The sequence below is a fragment of the Mauremys reevesii genome, linkage group 9 (assembly GCF_016161935.1).
Source record: "Mauremys reevesii isolate NIE-2019 linkage group 9, ASM1616193v1, whole genome shotgun sequence".
Classification (NCBI taxonomy): Eukaryota; Metazoa; Chordata; order Testudines; family Geoemydidae; genus Mauremys; species Mauremys reevesii.
The window spans coordinates 51,189,302-51,202,365 of record NC_052631.1 but is presented as its reverse complement, the minus strand read 5'-3'; positions in this window follow the sequence as shown (position 1 = coordinate 51,202,365).

The window sequence follows — 13,064 nt, the reverse complement described above, 5'->3', positions numbered from 1 at the left end:
TCGCTTCACCCCTCCCCCACCACGTGGCTAACAGTGGGGATGATTTCTGTTCAGCCACAGGCAAACAGCCCAGCAGGAATGGGCAGCTCTGAATGTCCCCTTAATACAAGCACCTTATTTCAACCAGGTGACCCTGAATGATATCACTCTCCTGAGGATAACACAGAGAGAGAAAGAACGGATGTTGCTTGAATGCCAGCAAACACTGGGACCATATGCTGCCATGCTTTGTTATGCAATGATTCCAGACTACATGCTACTGGCCTGGCGTGGTAAAGTGTCCTATCATGGAGGACGGAATAAGGCTGCCCTCCCCAGAAATCTTTTGCAAAGGCTTTGGGAGTACATCCAGGAGAGCTTCATGGAGATGTCCCTGGAGGATTTCCGCCCCATCCCCACACACGTTAACAGACTTTTCCAGTAGCTGTACTGGCCGTGAATGCATCCCAAGTCTTCAGGGCAAATTAATCATTAAACACGTTTGCTTTTAAACCATGTATTATATTTACAAAGGTACACCCACCCGAGGTCCCTTCTCTGCCTTCAAGGTCTGGGAGCCCGCCTTGGGTGGGTTGGGAGTGTACTGGCTCCAGGCTGATAAACAGTTCCTGGCTGTCGGGGAAAACGGTTTCTTCGCTTACTTGCTGTGTGCTATCATTTTCCTCGTCCTCAAAATCTGCATTCCTGTTGTGTGAGAATCCATTGACAGAGTCCACGCACAGGGCTGGGGTAGTTGTAGGGGCACCCCCTAGAATGGCATGCAGCTCATCATAGAAGTGGCGTGTCTGAGGCTCTGACCTGGAGCAGCCATTTGCCTCTCTGGTTCTTTGGTAGGCTTGCCTGAGCTCCTTAAGTTTCATGTGGCATGGCTGAGGGTCCCTGTTATAGCCTCTGTCCTTCATGCCCTTGGAGATTTTTTCAAATATTTGGGCATTTCATCTTTTGGAACAGAGTTCTGATAGCATGGATTCCTCTCCCCATACAGCGATCAGATCCAGTACCTCCCATTTGGTCCATGCTGGAGCTCTTTTGTGATTCTGGGACTGCATGGTCACCTGTGCTGATGAGCTCTGCACGATCACTTGTGCTGATCAGCTCACCATGCTGGCCAAACAGGAAATGAAATTCAAAAGTTCGCAGGGCTTTTCCTGTCTACCTGGCCAGTGCATCTGAATTGAGAGTGCTGTCCAGAGCAGTCAAAATGGAGCACTCTGGGATAGCTCCTGGAAGCCCATATCATCTAATTGCATCCATACTACCCCAAATTCAACCCAGCAAGGTCGATTTCAGCACTAATCCCCTCATCGGGGAGGAGCACAGAAATCGATTTTAAGAGCCCTTTAAGTCGAGAAAAATGGCTTCGTCATGTGGATGGTGCAGGGTTAAATTGATCTAACACTGCTAAATTCGACCTAAACTCGTAATGTAGACCAGGGCCAAGATTTCTGGGTGGAGTCTTGAGCTGATGTTGCTTAAGTTTTCAGCAGGAACCTCTAGATAATTTAACCTAGCCCTGTTCGCAGCCGACAACACTTGGCAAAAAGGTTACAGATGCTCTCAATGTGAAACTGCACTTATCATGAAGGCAGCCACTTTCTGCATTTTCTGGATCTTTCAAGACATATCCTCACATAGAATACATTAGAGTATTCAAAAAAGGATGGATAACTGTAAGTCCTCATCCAACAGAAGGTCTCATCCACTTTGGCAAACACAACTGGAAACAGGTTTCAGAGTGGAAAGCGTTCTTTCTTATAGCTGCTTACTAGAAATTCACTAGCAGCCCAGGATCAAGCAAGACTCCTAGTTGCCAGGCACTAATGGTAATTGAACATGCTCAGTCAGGCTTGCAGAACTAAGCCCTGCTTTGCCCCAACTTGCTACCATAATTTCCATCCTGCATCCCAGCCTACATTCAATCCACATGGTCTTGCAGACTCTGTGTCACCCACCAGCCTGCTCCATGATGGGATAGTTTCGGTTATGCAGCCAAAATTGCACTGGCCTTGTTTTTCAACCATATTTTTGTCAATTTCCAAAGTAAAATCTGTGTTGTCATTGTTGCCTTAGGCTGCAGAATCTAATTTAATAAATCATGTGACTTTCTTGCTGGCTACGGGTATTTGGGAGTCTACATGCCATAATTTTTAATCTAATGGCTTCTAAATAAAATGAGACGTCCAGTATAAATATCTAGAAAAAATAATTGTTAGAAACACTGCACCTCAAAACATTCACACATGCTCAGATTGTTCACTGCAAGTCATTTAAAAACAATTGAGTCAGAACAGAACGACAAATGGCAAATCTCTCTCTAAAAGGAAACTCCTGCTGCAAGCAGAACTGTTGAGCCACTATCAGAGATCCCACAATATGGTTAAGAATGGAGAGGTGCAGCTGTAAGCATGCTGCCAAGTCTTGTTGGTTGGTAGGGAGATCCATTTCCTCCTAATAGAGACACCACTTTAGGCCAAGAGAACCCAGCTAAAACAAATAGTACTGACTTTTCAAAAAAGCAATTTGATTAATATTAGCACTAACAAGAAGGGGACAAAATTCAGCCCAGGAGAAAGCTTTCAAGCTCCTTTAAATTGGGGGATCTTTGGCCACTTACAAGATAGCTGAATTTGACTGGAGGTGTGTGTTTGTCAGTTATGCACACTGCTGTCCAGAGAGCAGGTTCCTTGGGCCAGGGATTGTGTCTTCCTATGTATTAGGAATAGGCCAGACATATTTAGGGGCCTACCACAATCTAAGTACAAAGTACGGTAATCATAACAATAAGTGAATGACTGACCTGTCCCCCAGTGTGTAGTATTAATAAAATGGTGGTTTAATTGTTATAAGGTTAATTTCTAGCTCAGACACACATGAACTGCATGCTTTAACTAGTCTGCCTTTCTGTTTGTGCAGATTTAATTTTAAAATAGCATTTTCAGGCTACTCTAACTGCTACTGGGAATCTTCTTTGCATGGTGGGCCCCACAGCTGCTCCGTGCTGGAACTGCTCAGTGAGCTGCTTCAAAAGATGGTGGATTGACTCTTGGAAGGGAGGTAAGAAAGTGGTCAAAGCGGGAGGGAACTGGAGAAGGGCCATGTGATGGGATGTCTATCCCACATGAGGCCTGAGCAGGTTAAAAAAGGGCCAATTAAACCCATGACAGACTGCACCTGGAAGAGAGTCAGGGCTGATAAGCTGGTAGGAGCAGGCTGAGCTGGTATAAAACCAGGAACTTGAGAGCAAGGAACAGGATTGCAGGGACTGGGAGGCTGCAGTCACTCCCTGGAGAGGAGGGGAGTTGGTCAGAGACAAGAAGGCGCCCTAGGGAGCAGGGCCGGCTTTAGGCCTATTCCATCAATTCCCCCGAATTGGGCCCCGCGCCCAGTGAGAATCCCTTCCCTGGCTAGAGGCGCCTTTTTAATTTTTACTCACCTGGCGGCGCCCCGGGTCTTTGGCGGCACTTCGGCGGCGGGTCCTTCAGTGCCGCCGAAAAACTGGAGCGAGTGAAGGACCTGCCGCCAAAGTGCCGCCGAAGACTCAGAGCACTGCCCGGTGAGTACAAGCCTCACGTGTTTTTTTACATTTTTTTTTTAAGTCATCCCTGCCGGGGCCCCGCCGAAACTGTTCGAATTGGGCCCTGTACTTCCTGCTAGGGGGGAGGAAATCCTGGGATCCTGTTTGGGAATAGAGATTCTGGGAAGAGCCTGAGATAGGGTGAAGTAGCCACAGGGAGAAGAGAAGGCTCCGAGGGTGGACCAGAAGACAGAGGAAAGAAGGAGCCCCAGGAAACAGCAACAGGGTCTGGGGTTACATAGACATAGGGTGACCAGATGTCCCGATTGTATAGGGACAGTCCTGATATTCGGGGCTTTTTCTTATGTAGGTGTCTATTACCCCCCCATCCCCTGTCCCAATTTTTCACACTTTCTATCTGGTCACCCTACATAGACACTGATTGCTAATCACAGGGTCCCTGGGCTGGAACTGGGAGTAGTAGGTGGGCCTGGGTTCCCCTACCAGCCACTGGGGAAGTGGCACAGTCTGGGCAGAGGATCAGGAGACTGCCTGAGACAGTTTGTCCAGAGGGCCTTTGTTACCCCAGAAGGGGAAAACTATAGTGACCTGGCCGGAGGGCCAAGCCATGAAGAGGGAGCAGAGTCACAGAAAGAGAGAGACAGAGAGAGAGAGAAATCATGAGGCAAGCAACCATCTGGCTGGTTGAGAGCTTATCTCCAGATAAGCCACAAGGGGGCGACCCAGCAGTGAGTGGAGAATGCCCGTGACAGGCCAACTAAGGGGCAGCCACTCACACCAGGACAAAGTGGTTGTAAAACCACGACTATATCAGGATGGTAGCTCTTTGCAGTGGAGTGGCAGGATAACAGAGCACCTGGCCCTGAGAGTGAGAGATCACGTAGCCCTTTGCTGTATTCAGTCCCTACCTCCGGCTGGGAGGGTGAGTTGTTAAAGGCATGCTCCCCTGACATATTCAGAGCAAGCCAGTTGCAGACTTTTTCACATTGTTTCTTAGACATCCCTACAGGTTTCAGACCTTCAGAAGTGACAATTAAGATGGATACTGCAGTATATTGGCATTCTTTGTGGCTTTGCAGTACTGAATACTGCACCTTAGCAGCCTACCTTAAAAATTATGGGATGACAACAGACATAAGTTGGTTTGTTGGTTCAAAAACAATAAGGAAGGAGTTTAGATTTATAGACTCTAAGGTCAGAAGGTCATCTAGTCTGACCTCCTGAACGTTGCAGGCCATAGAAATCTCGCCCAACCACTCATGTAATGGACCCATAACCGCTGGCTGAGTTACTGAAGTCCTCAAATCATGATTTAAAGACTTCAAGTTACAGAGAATTCACCATTTACACTAGTTTAAAGCTGCAAGTGACCCATGCCCCACGCTGCAGAGGAAGGCAAAAAACCCCAGGGTCTCAGTCAATCTGACATGGTGGGAAATTCCTTCCCAACCCCAAATGTGGCAATCATTTAGATCTGGAGCATGTGGGCAAGACCCACCAGCCAGACACCTGAGAAAGAATTATCTGCAGTAACTCAGAGCCCTCCCCATCTAGTGCCCCACCACCGGGCGTTGGAGATAGTTGCGGCTAGCAGTCGCAGATCGGCTACCTGCCATCATAGTCAGTCCCATCATGCCATCCCCTCCATAAACTTATCAAGCTCAGTCTTGATGCCAGTTAGGTTTTTTGTCCCTGCTGTTCCCCTTGGAGTTTGTTGCTGACCTGCAGCTGCTGTGGTGTTCTAGATAACTAAGAGTTTGCTTAAAATCCAGATTTAACAGGCATCTCAGGAGAAAGGGTAATTCACCAACTGTAACTGTCCTTTGCAGATGTCTAGGTTAATGTATTACCCCTCTCCTGCAGGCTGTAAATCTTGTATCTTAAAAATTCATTTTAATTGGCTTCCTATCTGGCAGTATTTCATCTCCTTCTGGGAAAGGAACTGACCCCTGGTGACACCCTGGTATCCTCTGTAGGTGTGCCATATGGTCAGTACTTGTGAATATTAAGCTAGAGAAGTTCCCACCTAATATGGGGCATGAGCCCAAGTGTGGTCCTTTCTATGGGCCAGATCCTCAGCTGGTGCAGCTTCTTTGAAGTCAAAGGACCTGGCCCTATATCTTCAGAGGACAAGAATCTGAGCTACAGGTGTAACCCCTTTGGGGTCTAGAGAGCATGGCCCCTTTAAATCTTTTTCCCAAGGGGGAGGGGGAGAGTAAGAAAAAGGAGGGAAACTCCAGGGGGCAGGGCTGGAGCTGGAGGGAGAGAGTGGGGAAGCAGCATGGCTGGCCCTGGAGAACGAAGCAGAGTGAACCTGCCGGAGGCCTGAGGAGGACAAGCCCGATCGGGGACAGCCCAGGACAGGAGCCAGGAGGAGTCCTGTGCCGGGGGGAATCGCCCAAGAAGGACAGGCCGGAGCTGGACCCAGTATCACAGCTGCCCGGAGCTGCCTGGGGCTGTGAGTACTGGGGCTTGTGTCTCTGCATTGGGAACAAGGAGGGAGGCTGTTAGATAGTTAAGTGGGGAGGTGGTCGCTCTGTGTGGCTTTGCAGAGAGCGGCAGAAGAGGGCACCGGAGGCGTTTGCTGGGGAGAGTTCACTGGCGCCGAAGACGACCAGGAGCACCAAAGACTCACCACTGCACTAGAACTTTGCTCAGGCCTCCTGAACTCTGTGCGCAGACACATTGCTTAGTGTCTGCCCTTTCAGACTGTTCTACCACTGGGTCCGTGGGGCCTTGGTTTGAATGCAGCCCTGTTTTACTGCTCCCCCTATATTTCTCCTTGTTGTTTTTCTCCTCCCAGCTCTCTGTAAATAAATATCTCCCTTTGTTATGTCCATTGTACTTTTCCTGTGGGTGGGTGTGTTCACTCTGGGGGGTTTGGAACAGGTGCCCCTGGGGTGGAAGGGATTTCTCCTGCTGCATTCCTGCGCGCGCTGTCTCTTGGCCAGAGCTGCCTGCAGAGCAGACTCCATCTTGGCCACGAGGGCGCTAAAGTTACACAGGTAACTCATTATCTCATAATATTCCAGGGTTTGTCTGGGGTTTTTGTTTTGCTTTGTTTGTTTGTTTTTGAAGAACTATCTATACAGTGATTTTATCTCCTTTGATTCATTTCTGGGCAGCAGAAGCTTTGGTGGTCCAACATTTTTTCTTTAAACGTAAATAGAAAAATATCTGAGCATGCTGGTGTAGTCTAGACCTCTGGGGATATAACTGAAAGATTTTCACAGGCACGGATGCATGGTGGAAGCTTTCAAGACTTCCATTGCAGTGCTGCCAACTTTCATGACATTATCGTGAAAAGATCTGGTGTCTTTCCAAACTCCCAGTTCTAGAGTCATGTGACGTTAAATCTGAGAGTCTCGAGGTCTTTTTAAAGTAAGTTTCTAGTCCTGGGGCTTGCAAGAAAATACCCCAAAAATGAGACCCGAATTCACTCAAAGAGCTCTGAAACCAGAAGGCAGACAAAAGGAACCCAGTGCTGGATCTTTTTTATTTGTTAAAGTCTTACGATTTTTCAGCCAAGCTCAGGATTTTTTTGTGGCGTGACTCATGGGTTTGTTTGTTGTTTATTTAACGCCTGAGTGTGGCAAAGCTACCAGCGCTGTCCTCAGGGGCGGCTCTAGACCCCAGCGCGCCAAGCAGGCGCTTGGGGCGGCCGTTTCCCGGGGGGGCGGCATTTGGCTCCGGTTGAGCTCCCGCCGGCATGCCGGCGGCAGGTCCACCGGAGCCCGGAACGAGCGGACCTGCCGCAGGCATGACTGCGGCGGGTCCCGTCTTCCCGCGGCTCCGGTTGAGCTCCCGCAGGCATGACTGCGGCAGGTCCGCTCGTTCCGGGCTCCGGTGGACCTGCCGCAAGCATGCCGGCAGGAGCTCAACCGGAGCCGCGGGAAGAGGGGACCCGCCGCGGGACCGGGGAAGGGCGGCGCAGCGCTCCGCGCTGCTTGGGGCAGCGTCATTTCTAGAGCCGCCCCTGGCTGTCCTCCCACACCAATCCCATCCATTGGGAAGGCAGGAGGGAAAAGTTGGGAAGTGACAGCACAGGTTGGCAACTGGCCAGGGATGGCCTTCTCATGTGTAATATGCTCTTGGAATTTATTTAAAGCAGTAAGACGAGAGGACAGTTCAGAGCACTGGATTAATTCCACTTTCTCTCTCTCTCTCTTTTTTTATTAGGAAAATAAAAGAGACTTTGAAATATTAAGAGATAGTGGGATTAGAGCCCTCTCCTGCTAGCCCTAGTCTTTCCTTCCCTATTAATTTCCACTTGATTAGAATTCTTTTTGAAGTATTTAAATATGGACAATAGGAAAAAGGGAGGGTGAAGTTATTGAATATCAGTTAAACTGTATTAATATAAGCTCAGTTCCAGCTTTTATATGGATGCTTCATATATATGTATAGTTTCCACGAGGAATAAAATAGAACTAACCCTCCTCCCCTACCTAAAGTAATTATGGTTTTAAAAAAAACTATAATGAAACTCTTAAAGTTTAATAGCCCATTTATAAATCCCCAGCTTAAAATTTAAATGCATTTAAAAAAAAAGTTTTAGAACTGTAGATTTTTTTGAACATAAGATACTTTTATAATGTTAAACTTTTGAGGCAGCATGTGATTTGAGAACACTCGCCCACAGCCCCAGTGGAAATTGTGAAGCAAAGAGGTCCTTCTGGAGTCACAGGGGTTCTCACTCCAAATTTTTTGGTGGCCTCAGAGTGTGGCCACCTACTCTTGATGGTGGCCGCTCTGACAGTTTTTCCTAAAATACTTAATTAACTTTAGGAAAAATAAATAAATATATATATCCAAATCATTATAATTTTATTTATGTAGGGTTTTTCTGCACATTCAATAATAAAAAATAATGTACAGTTGTCTCTATTCTTTATTGGACCTAAACAGAATAGAAACACAAGGTGCTTTGTACATTCTTGTATTGTTTCTTATTGTTTCTTTTGCTTTTTTTAAGACTTGCTAGCTAGTAAGTGTGCTGTGAAAAGTGGTATTAAGAAATATACAAATGTGACTTTTTCACAGCAGACTTACTCAGTCCTGGCAAGCCTGGGGACAAATTAAGCCCTGAATGGGGAAGTGGTTATGGAGGTAGTGGGGTAATGGCAGAGGCAGCAGGGCCAGGGGTGATTGTGGGAGGTGAGCTCAGTGCAGAGCCTATCATTTCACAGTCAGGGAATGGAGCCCAAAGTCTCATGCCAGAGATGGAACCTAGGGATGGAACCCAAACCCCCATGGTTGGAGCCTGCCACCCACCACCCCAGGGCTGAAGCCCAACCCCACCACCCCTGGGAAGGTGGGGAACACACACCAGCTGTCTGCTCCTCAAGCTTTTTTGTTTCCAGAGGTGGCTAGGGTCCAACCACTGCTGACAGCCCCAGGGGAGGGGCTGCTGCTTCCTCCCCCAGATCACCACCCAGGAGGCTGTGGGTGCAAGAAAAGCCCCTGGTGGCCGCATTTGAGAAACACTGTTAGGGCGTGTCTGCATTTGTAGGAGAGATGGGATGGAGTTCATGACCCTAACTAGGTACTACTTGTGTCCTTAAATAGGTGGGGACAGTAACTGTCTGCTAGAAAAAGCTGTGTGGTCTCCCCTCCTGGTAATCCTTCCCAAAACATCCCCATCATAATACCACACTGAGACACAGGGTCCCGGGGCTTTTCCTTATTAATGAAGGGTAAATCTGCTGCAGCATACATATTGTTGCCACTAGGTCTCAGGTCTGTTTGATGGACAGCACTGGACCTCCATGTCAAGGCCATTTTGCACATCCCAACTCAGTGTGCCACGAGCTAAAGCTATTTTTGGGGGCGTTATTTAGAAATCAGCCCTATAAGAAACCAGATTTAGATATCTCCATTCAGATTCACAAATCCTTTCAGGGAACCAAGGAGCTGCATTTTGATTTACAAACTGTGTCTTTTCGCATCAGATTTAGCTACCTGACTGACTTCTGAAACGTTCGATTGGCTTATAAGTCAGGAAATAGATTTACAAACCCTAAAACGGGTTTACAAATCCTGCAACGTAATCACAAGGCATGCCAATAAGTTCTAAGTGGAAAGTGTTCATTTCCCAATCTTTTCTTTGCATTGGGAATACAAGAGACTGATTTATATGCTGGAACTGAAGAGTCCTGGTACGGTTATGATCAGCTTTATGGATCCAGCTCTCACATTTTAATGCCAAATTCTGATCTATAAATCTCAATTGGCTCTTCTGTAGCTGGTTCTTCCCTAATGTTCTGATTTATCAATGAGCTGCACAGCCAGCCCTTCCTTCTACCTTGTTACAATTTCTTGGTGTTGCTGGAAGAATAGCCCGGCAAGCCAAGTGCTGCCCCTCAATGGAATTATTTAGTGTATTGAAATGAAATAAAAGGCCATTGAATTTGTATGCTGCAATCTGATTGGATGGCCCCCCTGCTCGCATGGAATTCTCCCTTTGGCCTTGTTTACACTAGGCAAATTTCTCACTCATTTCCCACCATGCCCCAGTGCAGCTCTACCAGTGTCAGCCATGGTGTGTAAGGTACTATGTGCTGCTGGCATTTTAAACAGTGGGTTGCATTTATATCCCATGTATATATTCTGGACAATGTCACAGATTTCTCTCATAAATATATTGATGCTAAATCCACTCAGCATGGATTCATCTGCCAGCCTGCCCTCTGTAAGGTCACCCAGGAAGTCTCTGGTGTAGTTTCCTCACTGCTAAATACAATGCTTTTATGTTATAGCATTTATTCTATAACTGTTTAAGAGGTAAACTCACAAAAGCAACCATATAAACAGAATTACATTGTGATAGCCAGCCTCACCAGGTAGTAAACAATCTTCCTCATTTTTAGTGTGAGAGCAAATGTCCATCCTTGAGCTCTGATTAGAGTCTATTCTCAAGGCAGAGTTGCTCTCTGGGTACTGGGCATGGGTGTAGGGCTGAGAGTCCTGCAGGAAGGGATTGCCCTGCATGCTATTTGACCATCTCTGTCCCAGGACTGGTGTATATGTTTAGTAAAGCAAGTTACATTTAGCCTAGATTCAGACTCCATGTGACTTCCTCCACTGGGAAGCTGACCTGCATTTCCCTGACTTCTGCTACCACTCTGCAGAGGGGTGACACTAGTATGAGAACAGGACATTGGGGCTGGAAGGGGCAACAAGATTACCATGGCTATGGCAGGCGTCTTCTTAATGTGAGACACTTAAGAGAGATCTAGTTCCAAAATGGGGAATTTATGGAATATTATTAGCTTGGGAGGCTTGTTCTTAAAATCATCATCTTACCCTGGCATCTCCTTTCCTTTGAGTCTCTTGTCTGCTCAATTTGTGGTACATGTCCTGGAATCTGTGGGAGTGACTGTGAACCTCCTTGTGTTTTCTTTTGACTTCACAACATTCCTCCCTCCCATCTTCCAGATAGACTTAAGGAAGAGCTGGGCAAATAACAGATATTTCAGTTCACTGTTATGAAAAATGCGGGAGGGAATTGGTTCAGGTCAAACTGAATCTGAAAATTGCAAAACAAAATTGTGGCAAATTAAAAAAAATCTGTTTTGGGTCAAATGAAACATGTTTTGTTCCATCCAAAAGAGATTTTTTTTGAGCATTTTAAAAGGGCTTGATACCCAAAATGGCCAGTGGAGAAAATCATGGCTTTGATGGCCTCCTTATAGCCCAGTGGTCGGGGCACTCAGCTGGCATGTGGAAGACCTGAGTTAAAATACCTCTGATGTGGAGAGGGGACATTATGAATGGCAATTAATAGTCATTGGGCTAGTAAGAGTGACTCTGTAGCTTGGTGGTGGGGCACGTATCTAGGAGCAGGGAGGTTCAAGTTGTTGCACCAGCAATGAGTTATACAAAGTTGAACAGGAGAGACTGATGGATCCTATACAAGACTATCCCACAGCCACATGCTTCGGGTATGCACCTGGGAGATAAGAGGCTCAAGTCCCCTGTCTACACTGCAAGGAGAAATGAAGCTGGGTCTATGTGAGCATCCCTAGGCCTAAACTTACAAGGAGAGGCCACACTACTTCCTCTGGTTATTTTGTGAATCATAGAATGTCAGGGTTGGAAGGGACCTCAGGAGGTCATCTAGTCCAACCCCCCTGCTGAAAGCAGGACCAATCCCTAGACAGATTTTTATCCCAGTTCCCTAAATGGCCCCTTCAAGGATTGAACTCACAACTCTGAGTTTAGCAGGCCAATGCTCAAACCATTAATCTATTCCTCCCGCTGTAAATCCCCATTTTTATTTTTTTTAGAAGAAAATATTCAGCAAATGTGTGGCTTTGCCTACACTTGCAGTTTAACGACAAAACTTTTGTCTTTCAGAGGTGTTAAACCTCCCCTCCCCCCCGCCCCAAAAGATAAAAGTTTTTCTGGCGACAAGTGCCAATGTGAACAGCGGAGTGCTCTTCTGCCAACAACACAAACGCCGCTCGTAGGGGGTGGAAGTGTTTTGTCAGCAAGAGAGCTGACAAACAACGGCTACAGGGCGTGACTTTTAGCAGCAGCCCTGTCACCAAAAGCTGTGTAGTGTAGACAAAGCCTGTGTCAAAATTGTGAATACTTTGGGGTCGACCAAAGTTGCATTTTTGGCAAGTAAACTATTCCATTGCAAAAGCTGGCCCAGCTGTACTCAAGGGAATGTGGTTTTGGGGGTGTTTTTTTAAAGTCACAGAAACATTTTGGTGGGTATATTTTTACCGAACCTCATTTTTTTAGGTCAAATGTGACTTGATGGTGCCTTTTTAAAAAAAACAAAGGGAATGTCATCTGTAACAAAGTAAATCTGTTAGTTATCTGTGGCCCTGCCAGCCATCTGTCTGCTCAGGGCTAGGCACTATACAAATATTTAGTAAAGGAGAGTCCCTGCCTCCAAAGAATTTACAATGTAAAAGATGAGGGATGAGACAGAGGCGGGAAGGGAGGAAAAGCATAGGTCAGCCATGTGCACCATTCCTAGATGTTCAGTATCTGTCACAGAAATCACAGCTTGACACCTGCCTCACTGTTACCAGAGGGCTGTTTTCAGTGGGCATCATGGCAGAGGGGATGGGATCTGAAGGAGGATAAGGTGGTAGCTTTGTGGATTTTCACAGGGATTCTTTCCTACCTGCAGGGGGCAGCATGTGGGAAAGTGTGAAGGTGCTGGCAGGAGGCATGGACAAACGTGTGATGAAGGCCGATGTCACTGGCAGAGCATCGATTGATTGTGTGAGAAGCTAGGTAGGGCTGGGCTAGGTTATGAAAGGCTTTGAAAATTAGGACAAGTTTGCGTAAAATGGTGGTGGGAGAAGGGAAGCCCATGGAGCAATGGAAAGGGATAATCGTTCTCTGCAGCAGCGTTTGGAATGGACGTGAGGATCACATGGTTGCAGGTGTCAAGGCAAGCAAAAAGAAGGATGTAGCATTCAGGGATGTGAGATGATCTGGGAAAGAACATCTTAAACTGTAACTTTTCTGTTGTGGCACTGCCAGAGTCACTAGCTCCTTTGCTCAG